Below are 11,235 nucleotides of genomic sequence, written 5' to 3' on the forward strand. Positions count from 1 at the left end.
TCATTGTAATACCTGTGGTGAGCCCAGATCCACTTAGTGACCTTTGGGAATGTTCTTCCCCACAGGCAGTACCCCCATCCCCAATCCCACTCATTCTTCCTTGGAGGCTGCTTTACGGACCGCTCAGCCTAGCGGCCAGAAATGGCTGGTGGATCGGGCCTTATGTGAGGCACAAGCCCGTGGACTCCTGGCCCAGTAGGAGACCACCCTAGATGATTTTTTCTTTCTTTTTTTTCTTCAAATAAATGTTGTTTCCATCCATCCTTCCGTTGTAGTTTATTACTTAAAACATTCGGACGTAATAACAACCACCGTCCGCCTTTAATGTCTGCCTAGATTCATTTCAGGAACCGCTGATAAATCAGTTCATTGCGCATCCGTTATCTTATGCCTTCGCGGTCAGCGCTACAAGGTGTGAAGGCTGAGTTGGCATTCTAGTTATTTTATTTTAGTCTGGCTGCAACAAAATCATTTTTGATGCCATAGGCAGCATGCACTTCATGCATTGCATAAAAGTGCAAGAATAAATATAAATAAGGTGCATAAATTTAAGGCATAATTGGAAATAAACTCTGCATGTTTGCTGACTTTAAGGCATAATGGGAAATAAACTCTGCATTCTTGCTGACAATGGCGGCCGCCAATAATAATAATAATAATTGGTTTTTGAGGAAAGGAAATGGCGCAATATTTGTCTCATATATCGGCGGACACCTGAATCGCGCCGTAAGGGAAGGTATAAAGGAGGGAGTGAAAGAAGAAATAAAGAGGTGCCGTAGTGGAGGGCCCCGGAATAATTTCGACCACCTGGGGATCTTTAACGTGCACTGACATCGCACAGCACACGGGCACCTTAGCGTTTTGCCTACATAAAAACGCAGCCGCCGCGGTCGGGTTCGAACCCGGGAACTCCGGATAAGTAGCCGAGCGCCCTAACCACTGAGCCACCGCGGCGGGTCGGAATAATTTAAACGACCTGGGTTTCAACGTGCACTGACTCTCTGCGTTGCGCCGCCACCGAAACGCAGCCGCTACACGTACGTACGGCGAGAAGAGCAGGATGTAATGCGTGCTGCAGGACCTCAAAACTGCAGTCGCATTCGCTGAGGGCGAAACTGAAAACTCGGTTTTAGGGAAAGGAAATATCGCAGTATCTGTCTGACATATATATCGGTGGACACCTGAACCGCGCCGTAAGGAGGGACTAAGAGAAGACAGGAAGAAAGAGATGCCGTAGTGGAGGGCTCCGGAATAATTTCGACCGCCTGGGGATCTTTAACGTGCACTGACATCGCACAGCACACGGGTGCCTTAGTGTTTTTCCTCCATAAAAACGCAGCCGCCGTGGTCGGGTTCGAACCCGGGATCAGCAGCCGAGCGCTCTAACCACTAGTAGCCACCGCGGCGGGTAGGATGAAGGCGCCCCAAAGCACAAACCAGGCGCCCCAACGCACAAACCGGTTTTTGTTGCCGCTTGCGAACCTGTAGCATGTATGCCATCTTGACGCTCATGTTAGCAATGAAGCAGCACGTCTGGCAATGAAATCGTTTATTAGCAAGTGAGGGGGAAAATTTTTCAGAATTTGATCTACAACACACAAAGCTTAAGTGTTTTCCGTTTCTTCTCACTATCCTCCTGATTTATGCCCTGAAGGAAAAAAAAATAATCCTTCTGAGACAATAAAAACGTGCAGCTATGCTGTCAGCGCAACAGAATGCTCAAAACGACTAATTTTTGGCACATATCACTAATTTACTGTAGAATACCTCTTCCGCAACTTCGATATGCAAGCGCGTTCGGCTGAACGCATGTGCAAGTTCGTTTTCAAGGATGGTGACAATACTGTAACCTGATACTGACGGCCTTGTCGGCACTTGGGATCGCTCGAGACCACTTGGCAAACATTCCCTGGCAGGCAGGGGCACGGAACAGTTTTTTTTTGTTTTTCTGTATCCCATTCCGCACCCAGGCGCAAAGCACAAACGCTCCGTCTTCTTTTTTGTTGTCGAAGGCATCTCGCCCTCGGATGAGAAAACGCTGCTACAGACACTCCAATACAGGCGACGAAACGAACTGAACTGACTAACTGCTACGGGGTGCGCAAGGCCGACGCGGCTGAGCTTACCGCGCCGCTACTAGCAGCGCCACATTCCTCCTGTCGGCATCGGTGCGCAGAGGGGCCATGAGCAATTGACCCAAGGCCCTCCCCCCTACGGCTCCTGCGCGCCCTGGCCTGCTTCCTCGGAGGTACAGCGAGAGATCGTCGGCATCGCGGGAAAGCGGAGCACTCCTCTCTGCGCTGTGCAGCAGCTGGCCAGAGCCGTCATACACGAGGAGCTCCAGGACCATCTCCTCGTGTACACCGACGGCTCAGTGGCCCGCGACAGCTGCTCCCTTGCTGCGGGGCGGCCACCATCCCCGCCCTGCGACTGCACAGCCAGCAACACGCAGCCTTCCTGGGCTCCTCCACCACGGCGGAGTTGATGGGGATCCGGCTCGGGCTGGACCTGCTGCTCACACCCTCGGCCCTCCGCCGCCCAGGAGTGCTCTGCTGTGCGACTCCCGCGCCGCCCTTCAGCCGCCTGCAATCTAACGGCCGCGGTACCCCACTAGTGCGGGAAATTCCCTCGCGCATCGAGCGCCTCGCGCAGAGGGGGTTGTGCCGTGCGTGCACAGTGGGTGCCCGGTCACTGCGGCAACGCCGGCAACGAAGAAGCTGACGACCTCGCGACCGCTGCACACCAACTACCTGCCAGCGATCTGCCCCTTGCGCTGGAGGACGTGCGTGCGGCCATTCACGACCATCTCCGAAAGCACCACCCCGACCCACGCATCGCGGAGGTGAGCGCATCGACAGTGTTACCGGCTGTCGCGCACTTACACGGTCACAACGTGCAATGATCCTCCGCGCGCGCATTGGCTGCGCGTGGCCCGGGGAACGACGGGTGCGTCACGGAATCGCGACGAGTGATGTGTGTGACGGATGCGGTGCAGTGGAAACACTTGAACATCTGCTCCTTCGCTGCTCCGCGTTCGCCGATGCTCGTCGCGATATGCTCGCGGCCTATAGGGCGCAGGGCATACTACCAGACTGCATCAAGACGCTATTGTGGCCGCAGGGCAGTGCGCGCACTCGTGAGCGAACTTTGGTGAGCCTCTGTGCATTCCTCGAACACACGGGCTTGACGTCCCGTCTGTTCTCCGTCAGGTAGTTGTTACACGCAGTGACCGAACGCTCCGCGAGTTCTACCTTGAACGATTAATAACTGGACGCCCCACTCCAGTTGTAACCTACACAGTGCTGTGCGCGTGTGTGATTTAATTCCTCTAAAATGAACTAATCACGCGCACAACCTGGACATATTTCTTATTGTGTAAATAGTTTGTACATATTACTTCTCCCCCTGTCCTCTATTCCTATCCCCTCACCTCTTTCATTTCATTTCTCCATTCTGCCTGCTGTCCTTTATTTCCGCTGCCCCAGCTCAGGTGCTTCAGTATCGATGGCAGATGCCGGGGCTAGCAAAAATCTTTTCCTTCCTTTTTACTATTATTTTTAATAAAACCACTACCACCACCACGCGCGGCCGACAGAAAGCGCCGCGGTCTTCACACCTTCCCAATCTAGCCACCTTACCAGAGGTAAGGTGGCTTACTGAAAGTTTACTTCGGCTAATTTTGCGCTCGATATGATGTGCATGTTATGAACAATAATTTTTAATAGTGCTGGGAAGCATCTAGTATTTTAGTTAGAAGCGTTCAAAAATCTCTATAGCAAACGACGCAGTCCCCTAGCGGTGTGTTAGAAAACTAACAAGCCAGAGCGGAAATGGCGCACAATTGAGAGGGGCAGCAAAAATAGAGGAGGCGCTGAAACAGGCATCGCCAGCTCGCCGGTTTCAGGCGTTCTCAAGTGAGTGAGAGTCCCTTGTAGGCCCTTTTTCTGGCGCGTTTCTGTTGTTTTCGCCGTGAAGGTCGATGGTCTCCGAGAAAAATTAACTGCTGGCATCATATCGACTTAGTGCGTGGCTGCGGTAAGGAGTGCGAGGAATGCGCAGAGCACCATTGTGCCCTTTCGGCTTATTTCGTAAATAGTGTACAAAGCTCTCGCTAGCGCTCCCTTCTATACTTCTCCTCGCTATCCTCTCCCTTTCCCTTTCACCGCCGCCGGCTGCAGCTCCGATGCTTAAGGTATTAGATAGCAATTGCCGCGGCCAGCAACATTCTTTTCCTTCACTTTTTTTAATGAACCACCACCACCACCACTACTACTACTACTACTACTACTACTACTACTACTACTACTACTGCTACTGCTACTACTACTACTACTACTACTACTACTACTACTACTACTACTACTACTACTACTTTCGGCTACTCCCCTTTACACCCGATTTAGAAAGCTGGTGTCAACTGTCTGTAGTCCAGGTTTTAACGTGAATTTGCCTCTCATTTTCGAAGAAGGTAAAAACCATATTGCATGCACAGCACAGCGCACATGTGCTGTGTTTCCACGCGTGCCCGCTCAAAAATGCCGATTTGATAATACAAGCGCCGACCGCGGCGACTGCGTTTTTGTGGAGGAAAAACGCTAAGGTGCCCGTGTGCTGTGCGATGTGCAGTGCACGTTAAAGCTCCCCATGTGGTCGAACTTATTCCGGAGCCCTCCACTACGGCACCTCTTCCTTTCTTCTTTCACTCCCTCCTTTATCCATTCCGTTACGGCGCGGTTCAGGTGTCCATCGATATACGAGACAGATACTGCGCCATTTCCTTTCCCCCCAAACCACTAATTATTATTATTATTATTATTATTATTATTATTATTATTATTATTAATGTTATACAAGCGCTTTTTCTACTTGGCCTCCATTTGAATATGTGTCCGAACTTTGCACAAAATCGAATACTGCCAGGCAAATATCGCGGTGCGATCATCTTCGCTGAGGTAGCGCGAGGAGTTTTCTAGCCTACCACAACAAATAAAACACGTTTAAATCCTTTTCTGGGGCGTTTCATCCTATGTAATATGTGTGTTATGTGATTTATTACATATTTTTATATATTGTGAGACTGTGGACCAAGCGAGCTCCTTATTCCCGCTGGCACATATGGCGGCCACTCCTCAAAAGACGAAGATGCGAGATGATGATGAATATTCACAGATGAAGACGAGGGTCACGCACTGTGCTCACTCTTTCTCCCCCTATGGGCGAAAGCGACCATCCCGGGCGCACGTTAGAGGGAAGTAGGGCGACGGGTGAAGGGCTTTAAGCGCGACACATGAACAATCTCTTCACCGCGACAACGCCGGTCATGGGCAGGATGGACAGGAGCAACGCGATAGTTCACGGGGGACGTTTGTTCGAGTACAGTGTACGGACCAATAAAGCGGCTGAGAAATTTTTCGCACAATCCGGGGGTACGCACAAGAGTCCACAGCAACACTTCATCACCAGGGAAGAAACGCACTCCACGGTGTTTGAAGTCATAGGTTGTTTTCCGGGAGGCTTGGCAGCCGTCAGTGTTCAGGCGGGCAGTGGTGGACAGTAGGCAAGACGGGAAGTAAATTCGTCATAGGAAAGGCCGGAAGAGGTTGTGGGGGCAGAGAAGAAAGATGCTTCGAGAGTGAAGGTAGGGGGGCGACCGAACACAAGAAAACACGGGGAAAAACTGGTTGTTCGTTGCACGGCAGTACTGTAGGCAAAGGTTAAAAAGGGGAGCATGGCGTCCCAGTTGGTGTGGGCGGGGTGAATGTACATAGACAGCATATCTGACAGGGTGCGGTGAAACCGTTCGGTGAGCCCATTGGTCTGGGGGTGATAGGCTGAAGTTGTTTTGTGGGCGGTCCGGGAAGCATGAAGAACTTCGGCAAGGATGCTGGAGAGGAATGACTTGCCGCGGTCACTGATAAGGACACGTGGGGCTCCATGGCGCAGAAGAATGGCGTTGAGAAAGAAATGGGCGATTTCGGAGGCAGAGCCAGACGGAACGGGGGCTGTTTCTGCGTACAGTGTTAAGTGGTCGACGGCTGTGACGATCCAGCGGTTGCCCGATGAGGTTAGTGGCAAGGGACCGTACAGGTCGATACCAACGACTTCGAAGGGTGAGAAAGGACAGGGAAGAGGTTGTAGAAGGCCAGCAGGAGGAGACGTGGAGCGTTTGCGGCGTTGGCAAGGGATGCAAGATGCAATATATTTGGCGACAGAGGTGGAGAGACCAGGCCAAAAGAAACGGCGCTTTATACGGTCATATGTTTTCTGGAATCTTAAGTGGCCGGCCACGGGTTCGTCATGAAGCGCCTGCAAAACCTCACGGCGAAGAGTATGGGGAATGACAGGCACCCAGGCGTGACCCAGGGGGCTATGATTGTGCCAAAGAAGGGTGCCGTCCACCAGCTTGAAACAGTTGAGTTGGCGTCGGAGGCGGGCATTTGGAGGCCGCATAGCACCACTCAGGCGTTCAATGAGAGTCCGGCAGTAAGGGTCGGCCCGCTGTGCTGAAGCGAGATCGCCTAGAGCGGGAGCGGGCACCAGATCAATGGCTGCGGCCGTCGAGGCGTGGGTAGCGATGGAATTAGTAGTTGGGAGTGATGAAGCAACAGGAGGAGAGCACAGAGGTTCTGCGGAGGCGAGGGGGCAACGAGAGAGCGCATCGGCGTCTTTGTGTTTTTTTTTCCCGATTTGTAGGTGACTGTGAAATCATACTTCTGGAGGCGGAGAATCCAGCGGCCGAGGCGCCCAGACAAGTTATTCTGTGACGACAACCAGCACAGCGCATGATTGTCAGTTACAATGGTGAATTGGCGACCATACAAATAGGGGCAACATTTCTGAACGGCCCAGACAACTGCAAGACACTCTTGTTCAGTGATCGTGTAGTTCTGCTCCGCTGCAGTCAGGGTACGACTTGCGTAAGCAATCACGCGCTCAGTCGAAGATTGCTGGCGCTGCAGAAGAACGGCACCAATGCCGTGTCCACTGGCGTCAGTGTGCAAAATCGTTGAAGCGCTGTCATCAAAATGAGCCAGTATCGGATCAGATGTGAGAGTCTGCTTTAGATAAGTAAAGGCAGCCTCGCAGGCCTCAGACCAAACGAAAGGCGTGCTGACTCCAAGAAGCTGATGCAAAGGTGCGGCGATGGATGCAAAACCTCGGATGAAACGACGAAAGTATGAGGCAAGTCCTAGAAAACTGCGCGGGTCTTTAATCCGTGTGGGGCGGGGAAAATGCAGTACTGCAGCAACTTTATCAGGATCTGGTTTTATGCCTCTGCGACTAACGACGTGTCCGAGAACTTTGATAGAAGTGGAAGCAAAGCAACACTTTTTTGTGTTTAACTGAAGTCCGGCCGCGGAAAGAGTACTTAGAACTTCATCGAGGCGGGCGAGGTGCTCAGAAAAAGTCGAGGAGAAAATTACGATGTCGTCCAGGTAGCAGAGGCAAGTTTTCCATTTCAGCCCGCGGAGTACGGTGTCAATCATGCGCTCGAACGTGGCCAGAGCATTGCACAAGCCGAACGGCATAACGTTAAATTCATATAAGCCATCTGGCGTGGCGAAAGCTGTCTTCTCTTTGTCCTCTTCATGCATGGGGATTTGCCAGTAGCCGGATCGGAGGTCAAGACTAGAGAAAAATTGAGCACCTTGGAGACAGTCGAGGGCGTCGTCAATCCGAGGAAGTGGATAAACATCCTTTCGAGTGATCTTATTGAGGGCGCGATAGTCGACACAAAAGCGTACGGAATTATCCTTCTTTTGTACCAGCACGACTGGTGAAGACCAATGACTTGAAGAAGGTCGTATGATGCGGCACTTGAGCATGTCGGTGACATTATCTTGAATAATTTTTCGTTCACTAGAAGACACACGATACGGGCGGCGGCGAATGATGCGCGAACCGTCAGTGTGGTTACGATGCGTAGCCGCCGATGTTTGGCCCAAAATTTTCGACTGGGTATCGAAAGAAGCGGCATGTTTGTTCAAGAGGGCAAGCAATTCTGCTTTTTGAGCAGGCGTGAGATCGTCGCTGATAGTAGCGGAAATAGCTGCCGGAGAAGAAGGATGGGACGAAATGGCGAAGCTGGATGGTGGCGAGGAAAGAACGGTGACAGGTTGAATGGTAGACACAGAAGCCACTTTAGTACCAGCGCGCAGAAGAATGGGCTCCGACGTAGTATTGAGCGCAGCCAGAAGGGCAGTCCCATTGACGAAGCGAAGAAGGGATGCGGCGAGGAGAATGCCCCTGGAGAGAAGACGGGGCACGGCTGTGGCGAAAACGTCCCCAGCATGTACGTAAGCAGAAGCAACTGAGATGACATCTGCGGAGCCGGGATAAAGCACATGGTCCGCGGTGTTGATCAAGTGATGAGATGGAATTGCAGGAGCGTCAGAAGGGTCGGAGTCAGCAACTTCCAGAGTAGGTGGGCAACATGTAATGACAGCTTGCGCGGAGTGGAGGAAATCCCAGCCGAGGATGAGAGGGTGAGCACAGGATGGAAGTACAGCGAACTCGATGTGGTGCAGAATGCCGTTGATAAGGACGCGTGCTGTACACAGACCGGAAGGATGCATGGATTCTTCATTAGCAGCACGGAGAGAAGGACCGCAGTAAGGAGTGCGCACTTTACGAAGATGGGAACACAAAGCAGAACTGATGACGGAAACAGCGGCGCCGGTGTCAATCAATGCGTCTACAATTCTGCCTTCAACATTAACAGCTGACAAGTTCGACGGCAGCGTAGGAGGAATTGAAGGGTGGGCGAGTGGTGCAGCTTTACCTCCGGAAACTGCACAATTTAGTTTTCCGTATTGCGACCAGGTGCCTGAGAGGCTGGACGTAGAGGCGATGAAGAGCGCCGGAACGGTGACGGGGAGCGGGGGCGCGACGAGCGGACAATCGGCGAGCGGTCGGGAGAGGTCGATGGAGAGAAGAAGCGGGGAGGATCGTTGGGGTGTAACGTTGGCCGGTAAGGAAACGATGAGTATGTGTCGTCGTGATGAGGAGTATTGGAGGCAAAAGTAGGGCGGTAACCACGCGATGAGTAGGTTTCGTCGTTGCGAACGGTACCAAACTGGTTACGCTCGTCGCGCTGACGCCGACGACAAACGCGGGCAACATGTCCACGAATTCCGCAGTAGTAGCAGATAGGGCGAGGCGAAGGCGGCCGCCAAACCGCTGGGTACATTGCGGGCCGCTGGGATAAAGAGGCGACAGTCGGCTGTACGGGCGGCGAATGTGAGGCATAGACGGGAGGAGCAGGAGACGCAGCGACCTGGGCATACGTGGGCGCACAAAGAGGCACAGATGGTTCGGACGCCGCGGGACGAGTGACGGAAGCGAGCTCGTCCTTGATTAGATCACGCAATGACGAGGTCGGAGGCCGGTGCTGATGGGAATCCAGCGGCGGTAAGGTGGAGCCGTGCAGCTCCTCGCGGATGATGGAGCGGATGAGAGAGCGCAAGTCCACATCAGTTGGAAGGCGGGGGTCCCAGGCGTCTTGCAAGCGGAGGGATTGGAGGTCGTCAAGACGGTGACATGTGGTGCGGATATCGTTGACTGAGGTAGGGTTTTGGCCAGCCAGCGTGGTAAAAGCAAAGGAGCCGATGCCTTTAAGAATGTGACGGACCCGATCGTACTCGGACATGGCACTGTTGACACGTCGACACAGGCTCAAGACATCTTCAATGTAAGACGTGTAAGATTCGCCGGGCAGCTGGGCACGCGCATCTAACTTTTGTTTGTAGATGGCCGGGCTGGCACCAACAGTGCCAAAAATTTGCCGAAGCTGCGATGTAAAGTGGGTCCAGTCCGGGATGGTATCTTTATGGTTGACGAACCAAGTCTTAGCCACGGCGGTTAAATAGAATGGCACGTGGAGAAGCTTCATGGCAGAGTCCTAGCGATTGTAGGCACTGACCTGATTGTACTGATCGAGCCAGTCCTCTACGTCATCACCACGGAGACCCGCAAATGTAGGAGGCTCGCGCTGAAGGGTCGTGACGGTCCATGTCGGGTGCCCAGGTGACATAGGAGCAGCGGGGGCGTTGGAGTCAGGTTTGCGGGCGGAGGGATCAGCAGGTAGGGGCAGCACACCTGCTGAGGCACCGGCAAGGCCTGCGGAAGCGTCGCGGCGTTGTGGGTCGACGGTTTCCATCTTCGGAGATGGTCCGACCAGGTGACGACCGGAACGGAGCTGCAGTGTGGCGACGGAGAGGACGCGGGATCTAGAGCAGCCTCCACCACTTGTGAGACTGTGGACCAAGCGAGCTCTTTATTCCCGCTGGCAAATATGGCGGCCACTCCTCAAAAGACGAAGATGCGAGATGATGATGAATATTCACAGATGAAGACGAGGGTCACGCACTGTGCTCACAATATAACCAATACTCATTGAACAAAGTGCTGCACACGCTACCGGTACCAGCGCTTTGCGCGAGCCGCATCGCGCAGCCGCTCCGAACCTGTCCGGACTCCCGTCTCAAACATGCGTCACTTCCGGCGGGTGGTAATGGCTCCCTTTTTTCCAGTTTCGATATTGAAGACTGATTTTTACGTGCCGTTGGAACCTTAACTGCTTGAAACTGGAACGTAATGTTTTGCGGGTAACATAATCCAGGGGTGTAGAATGAAAAAAATTGACGGTGGTTTAGCTCCGGTTAAACCTCGAGTGACGCGATAGCTACAGCTGGCAGAGTGGAACTTGGTCACGTGACCAACCACGTGATCAGCCACGGCGCCGCGCCGCCGGCTGCTGCTCCGCACCACGTGACCAGCCATGCTGAAGGCTCGAAATGCTATCGTAATGTATCTATCGCTACAAAAACAACCTTTTTACGGTTTGCAAAATTTCTGTCAAGTAGGCCTTGTGCAGTGTTCAAAACGTTCTGGACCGCAGCTAATTGCTTCCCACATATACCTAATATATTCCTGCTAAAAATAAAATAATGCGATAATTAGTTTCCGTGCGTTTCAAAGAGAGCCTTGTGCTTGACGGCTCGAAGGGCCACCCCACAATAACCATGAATATAACTAAGGTAACACACCACAGCCATAAGCGCAATTCGCGCGTACTTCGTTTTAAAAGATGCCCCGAATAGTCGGGCAGACACTATTCACGTTTATTTAAAGAAAAAAAAACAGCGTTAGCTCTTACTACTTACGTTTGTCGAGGACGCGTCTGTCTGCAATGAAGGTCAAATTGACCAAAACAGCAACCACTTGACCACACTA

This window comes from Amblyomma americanum, chromosome 1, assembly GCF_052857255.1.
Source record: "Amblyomma americanum isolate KBUSLIRL-KWMA chromosome 1, ASM5285725v1, whole genome shotgun sequence".
In the NCBI taxonomy this organism is placed as follows: domain Eukaryota; kingdom Metazoa; phylum Arthropoda; class Arachnida; order Ixodida; family Ixodidae; genus Amblyomma; species Amblyomma americanum.